Source organism: Nylanderia fulva, unplaced genomic scaffold, assembly GCF_048542155.1.
Source record: "Nylanderia fulva isolate GAGA-0341 unplaced genomic scaffold, ASM4854215v1 Scaffold1280, whole genome shotgun sequence".
NCBI classification, from domain to species: domain Eukaryota; kingdom Metazoa; phylum Arthropoda; class Insecta; order Hymenoptera; family Formicidae; genus Nylanderia; species Nylanderia fulva.
Window position 1 is genome coordinate 1 of NW_028189497.1, and position 6,951 is coordinate 6,951.

Consider the following 6,951-nt stretch of genomic DNA (forward strand, 5'->3'; position numbering starts at 1 on the left):
GGAACAGCGTTCCACATCCTCGGCGTAATCTGGTCCAATCCGGGCGCAGTGTCACTCCTTACGGAAATCCTGTTCACCTCTGCAGGTGTTATAGGATCCCAAAGCAAGGTCTTATCCGCCACAGGAACTGGATCCGTGGCAGCGCCATCGCCGAGACCTTCGAGGTGAATCCCTCTCGGGTCCGACGTACGGCCCCGGCCAGCACTCGCAGCTTGTGCCGCCTCCCCAAACGAGTCACGCAAGTCCGTCATGTCTCCATCCGCACCGCTGGAGGCCTCCATAATGGGGCGCCAGCAGTTAAGGAATTCGACAGCAGACGGCATCTCGCGCACCGAGTCGCACTCGAGGATACGCGACAAACAGGACTTCTTGTTCTTTCTGTAGAGGGATTGCACAATTGCATACTCCCTCTTTCTCTTCTGCTCCTTGCTATCTCGTTTAACTGGAGGACAGTGCTTCTTTGCCGAAACGCGTTGCGGAGGGCGCACTTGTAGCGGCCGAGGGAAGATCATGCCCAGCCACCGATCCACGCAGGCCGAATCATATTTACGTCCAACCGCGCAATGGATGGGCTAGGATCGCCCAGAGGGCTTCCCAAATGCTTAAGGGAATGCGTACACATGAAATTTCTCCACGAGACACACACTGCGCCAGGCGCCCTAGCTTCCACGCCCGTGAGAGTCCGACACCAATTGGTAGGACACCGGTAGCCTCCCGGTGGGGCTCCCTACCTCCCTCACTACCCGGTGTTAGTCTAAGTCGCATGTATGACAGCTTCAGCATGCCTCGGACCCCGAACTGTGCATTCTCAGCGCCAGATCAGTCGACTCGGCCACGCATTCGCCACCATCAGCAACCCCGACAACGTTAGACGGGTCACCGTCGCGTACCTCGCTATTAGGCTACGCTGCCGATCGCCGCTACGACAGGGCCGGACGCTTTGCCCAGAACCTGGGATCGCTTTATCCTTCCACTGTCGTTTTATGGGTAAACTGTGATCGGTCGCCCGTTTACCCGCGCTTGTTTGAATTTCTTCACGTTGACATTCAGAGCACTGGGCAGAAATCACATTGCGTCAACACCCGCGAGGGCCATCGCAATGCTTTGTTTTAATTAGAGAGTCGGATTCCCCTAGTCCGTGCCAGTTCTGAGCTGAGCGTTGAATGGCGGCCGAAGAGGACGACCACGACGGCTCGCGCCGCCACGGAAGCCTCGCAGCAAGGAAGATCCGCGGGAGGCCAAGGCACGGGACCGAGCTCAGATCCCGGGACCAGCGCGAGAACGCCGACCGTTCACCTCACCCAGGCCCGGCACGTCAGCCAGACCCGCTTCCCGACCAAGCCCGACACGCCCCGCTCCTCAGAGCCAATCCTTATTCCGAAGTTACGGATCCAATTTGCCGACTTCCCTTACCTACATTATTCTATCGACTAGAGGCTCTTTACCTTGGAGACCTGCTGCGGATATGGGTACGAACCGGCGCGACACCTCCACGTGGCCCTCTCCTGGATTTTCAAGGTCCGAGGGGAAGATCCGGACACCGCCGCAACTGCGGTGCTCTTCGCGTTCCAAACCCTATCTCCCTGCTAGAGGTTTCCAGAGAACTCGAACGCTTATACAGAAAAAAAAACTCTTCCCGGATCTCCCGACGGCGTCTCCAGGTCATTTTGAGTTACCCCGACGAACACTCTTACGAGGGCCCGAATTGTATGCGGTTCCGCTGCCGGGTTGCGGAATAGGAACCGGATTCCCTTTCGCCCGACGGGCGTGTGTCTTTCGTATAATATTTATTATTATTTCTCGACACTCGAGTATATTGTACGCCGTCATTGACATAGGATTTCTCCTAGGGCTTAGGATCGACTGACTCGTGTGCAACGGCTGTTTACACGAAACCCTTCTCCACGTCAGTCCTCCAGGGCCTCGCTGGAGTATTTGCTACTACCACCAAGATCTGCACCGACGGCGGCTCCAGGCAGGCTCGCGCCCAGACCCTTCTGCGCTCACCGTCGCGACCCTCCTACTCGTCAGGGCTTCGTGACGACGCGAGAGAAGACTAACGCCCGCCCCCGGTTGCCGTCCCACTTGCCGCTGACGGCAGAGTATAGGCTCGACGCTTCAGCGCCATCCATTTTCAGGGCTAGTTGCTTCGGCAGGTGAGTTGTTAAACACTCCTTAGCGGATTCCGACTTCCATGGCCACTGTCCTGCTGTCTTAAGCAACCAACGCCTTTCATGGTGTCCCATGAGCGTCGAGTTGGGCGCCTTAACTCTGCGTTTGGTCCATCCCACAGCGCCAGTTCTGCTTACCAAAAATGGCCCACTTGGCACTCTGATCCGAAGATGCTCGTGGCTTCATAATTCAAGAAAACCAGAGATCTCACCCATTTAAAGTTTGAGAATAGGTTGAGGTCGTTTCGGCCCCAAGGCCTCTAATCATTCGCTTTACCAGATGAGACTTGCGCGCGTTCCGTGCGGAACGGCCGAGTGCCAGCTATCCTGAGGGAAACTTCGGAGGGAACCAGCTACTAGATGGTTCGATTAGTCTTTCGCCCCTATACCCAGTTCCGACGATCGATTTGCACGTCAGAATCGCTACGGACCTCCATCAGGGTTTCCCCTGACTTCGTCCTGACCAGGCATAGTTCACCATCTTTCGGGTCCCAACGTGTACGCTCTGGGTGCGCCTCTTCTCGCGATGAGAACGAGACGCCCCGGGAGTGCGAGGCCGCATCGCGACGCGGCCCATCATCCCTAGGTCGACGGCCAGGGCCGACCTTCACTTTCATTACGCATTTAGGTCTCGCGACATGTCCCAATGACTCGCGTACATGTTAGACTCCTTGGTCCGTGTTTCAAGACGGGTCCTAAGAGTACCCAAAGCAGTAGCGTCGCCGACCGGTATCAGTCTCCCGCGAGACCGCGGGAGACGTTCGCAGGCCTGTCGAAGGTGTACCGTACTGTAACCAACAGCGGGCCAGGACCGGGGACGGCGCGAAGTCCGTAACCACCGAGTACCGTGGCGCGCGCTTGCGACGGTCTCGACGCACCGTGAATTGTGCGGCCTGATACATTGCGCGTACCGCCGAGCAGCCGGCCGGGCGACCAAGGGTTTGTCGCGTGCCGTTTTACCGGCGACGCAACAGACACCGCACCCGGGCCGTAGACCGGCACCCAGCGTGTCGCGACGTTCTACTTGGGGAGAAGTGCACGACGACGAGCGCCGGACAGCGGCGCACGGTAGCGTGCCCGCGCGCGAGCCGCAAGGACTCCGCGGGACATCGCCGACCGACGCGAAGCCAGCGCCGCTGACGATGAATCTCCCCGTTCGATCTTTTGGGTTTCTTAGGTTTACCCCTGAACGGTTTTACGAACTCTCTCTTCAAAGTTCTTTTCAACTTTCCCTCACGGTACTTGTTCGCTATCGGTCTCGTGGTCGTATTTAGCCTTAGATGGAGTTTACCACCCACTTAGAGCTGCACTCTCAAGCAACCCGACTCTAAGGAGAGATCCTCCCGAGGCGCGCACCGGTCGCTACGGGCCTGGCACCCTCTACGGGTAAGTGGCCCCATTTAAGATGGACTTAAACGCGACGCGGCACCTCGGAATAAGCGGATCCTCCCAAAAACCACATTTCCCTGCGGCGGAACCGCGGGATTCGGTGCTGGGCTCTTTCCTGTTCGCTCGCCGCTACTAAGGAAATCCTGGTTAGTTTCTTTTCCTCCGCTTAATAATAGGCTTAAATTCAGCGGGTAATCTCGCCTGCTCTGAGGTCGTCGCATAGTGAGTTCTCGTAGCCGTTTGCTTCCTCCGCGTCGCTCATCGTCGTCTCTCTTCTATAATATATATTAATAAGAGGGAGAGAGAGAGAGCGTCGAACGAGAGAGCAGCAGCGGCAGCACACGAAATACGCGAGAAGGCAAATCGCCGGGGCGCTAACCGCACACACACTCGTTGATGGTAATGGAGACGATATATCGCGGGGTTCGAGATTCTCGGCTCTCCCTTCTCTTTTATATACGAAATTCGGGCGGAATTGATTCGACGAGTACACGACGCGGCGCGCCGATCCCCTTTTTTCGCTTTACGAAAATTTCGTGGACTCGGACACGCGGTCGGCTCGCGATTCAAAACCCTTTTCCGTAAAGAGGTAAAGGATTACGAATGCTCTCTCCGCCGGACGACGACGCGCCGTATATTTCTCCGTAATACCGTTATGTGTGCGGGCAAGGGCGCCTCGGCATAAGACGCGCGAGCGCTATCGCACCGAGAGACGCGGCACAGAGTGCGAGAGCAGTCCGGTCAGTCTGTGTGATGTACGGAGAGGAGAGACGGTGAGACAAACGCTACCTACTTTCGGGAGATAACGACGCACGCGCCGCTCTAGGGAAAGCGGTGCCATTCACCGTTCTGACCCTTTTTTTGGCCGTTTGTTGCTCCCTTCGCGCGCGCTCTTACTCTCATCCCATTTCTCCTCGGCTCTCGCGTACACACACGACTTGGATACACAAACACGCTCCCCCTCTTAATTCGCGCAGCATTCTCTGGGCGCGCGTTCGTCAACGTTTTACACGCTTGTGCGCTTCTCCTCCTCATTATTATTATTATTATTTCGGTGTGTCATTTCAGACGACGCCAGGATTTGCACCGCGGCCGGTCGGCGCGGCACAGACACCTCGGGCGAACGTCCAACGATTGCTCGTACGCCCATTGTAAGCGTTGCACAGGGCACAGGCGACGCGCGCGCCATTCTCTTGTCGCCCGCGTCGTGGCCGTGCGCGCTTTTCGGGCGCAAGCAGTTTAGGGGTACTAAAACGACCCTCAGCCAGGCGTGGTCCGGGAATTGTATCCGTGGACCGCAATGTGCGTTCGAAATGTCGATGTTCATGTGTCCTGCAGTTCACAAGTTGACGCGCAATTAGCTGCGTTTTTCATCGACCCACGAGCCAAGTGATCCACCGTTCAGGGTAATCGTTTGAAATTTTTGCGTTCGCGAAGAAACGCGCTTCTCGTTCAACCATCGTGGTCTCTTCTCTCGGACGAGAGAGAGAGAATAATCGTGGTGGCTCTTCGATCAGCCTGTCCGCGCGCGTCCTCGGACGCGCGCGGACCGCCGCCTCCCGCCAGGGAAGGCTACGGCACAAAGATAGAGTTGTGTGTTTTTCGTTCGGAGCGTCTCTCCCGCAACGGGAGAGCCGGGGCGGAAGCTCTTTGAAGAAACCGTCGGACCGACACAGTTGACAGATTGGTCGAAATATCATCGATCCCTTCTCTGTGTTATATATATATTATAATAATATATGGGGGTCCTCTCGCTCGGCACTCGCGGTCGCACACCGTGTGTTCTCGGCACGCTGACCGCTGCCCCGCGACAACGGGGAGGGCGCGCGTCGACGAACGTCGTGGGTGCTGCACACACGCGTGCGCGGGCATAGGTTACCACCGGTTCGCGCTTAACGCCGAATCGACGCTCTGTGTGTGTATGGCCGGAGAATGGCACACACACGAGCGTGATCGCGAAACAGCTCGCTCCGAATCGTCGTCGAACACCGCCGGGCGCGCTGCTCTGTTTGCCGACTACTTTCGGTCAGAGAGGCGCGACGGCGTCCGTCGTTATATCAAAACACAACCAACAAATTCCGTCAAATCCGTTATTTTCTTTTTCTCTGAGAGCGCCTTTTCAGCGCGTCCATTCAGTCGCCGACTGCTGCGAGCGCGCGTCTCTCCCAAAAGAGAGGACTCTCGACGCAGAGCAGGACCTCCGGAACGTTAATGATCCTTCCGCAGGTTCACCTACGGAAACCTTGTTACGACTTTTACTTCCTCTAAATGATCAAATTTGGTTATCTTTCCGGCAACATCGGCAATGCCGAGACATTGCCGCGCACCAGTCCGAAGACCTCACTAAATCATTCAATCGGTAGTAGCGACGGGCGGTGTGTACAAAGGGCAGGGACGTAATCAACGCGAGCTTATGACTCGCGCTTACTGGGAATTCCTCGTTCATGGGGAACAATTGCAAGCCCCAATCCCTAGCACGAAGGAGGTTCAGCGGGTTACCCGGGCCTTTCGGCCAGGGAACACACGCTGATTCCTTCAGTGTAGCGCGCGTGCGGCTCAGAACATCTAAGGGCATCACAGACCTGTTATTGCTCAATCTCGTGCGGCTAGAAGCCGCCTGTCCCTGTAAGAAAATTTGTTTGTACGTTGGTAGTAAAAACCCGCCAGCCGAAGCCGGGGGCCTTCGCGATACTATAAGGTACGCCTATTTAGCAGGCTAGAGTCTCGTTCGTTATCGGAGTTAACCAGACAAATCGCTCCACCAACTAAGAACGGCCATGCACTACCACCCACCGAATCAAGAAAGAGCTATCAATCTGTCAATCCTTCCGGTGTCTGGGCCTGGTGAGGTTTCCCGTGTTGAGTCAAATTAAGCCGCAGGCTCCACTCCTGGTGGTGCCCTTCCGTCAATTCCTTTAAGTTTCAGCTTTGCAACCATACTTCCCCCGGAACCCAAAAGCTTTGGTTTCCCGGAAACTGTCCGCCGAGTCATCGGAGGAACTTCGGCGGATCGTTAGCTGGCATCGTTTATGGTTAGAACTAGGGTGGTATCTGATCGCCTTCGAACCTCTAACTTTCGTTCTTGATTAATGAATGAGGGAGAGAATGAGAGCGTTGCGGAAGTGAGTGAGATAGCGTGTATGAGAGTAATTGATGCGAGGCTCCGTAAATTCCTGTTTACGGAGACGAACAAAATTTCAAAGAGTGCGAGTGCGAAAATACTGGACATTGTGGGAGAATATGAGGAACAGATGATGAAAATGTTGTGCAAGAATGAGAGAATACAGGGGAAACTGGATGAGTGTATGCGTCGAGCGAGTCGGGATTTAGCCTACGGCGGAAGTGGAATGAGCTATGCGAGCGTGAGTGCGAAAAATGTTGAAAAGAGCGT

At 55.8% G+C, this 6,951-nt stretch overlaps 1 non-coding gene and 2 pseudogenes across 1 annotated transcript; all 3 read right to left on the minus strand.

Annotated features, from left to right (window-relative positions):
- On the minus strand, positions 1-3,775 carry LOC114933603 (large subunit ribosomal RNA; annotated as a pseudogene; the record flags this gene model as incomplete).
- A 1,039-nt stretch (positions 3,776-4,814) lies between these two features.
- Positions 4,815-4,969, minus strand: LOC114933583 (5.8S ribosomal RNA). The gene has a single exon (XR_003820076.2). It is a non-coding gene; the product is annotated as a 5.8S ribosomal RNA (ribosomal RNA).
- Positions 4,970-5,777: 808 nt separating this feature from the next.
- LOC146724496 (small subunit ribosomal RNA) lies at positions 5,778-6,506 on the minus strand (annotated as a pseudogene; the record flags this gene model as incomplete).
- Between the last annotated feature and the right edge of the window lie 445 nt (positions 6,507-6,951).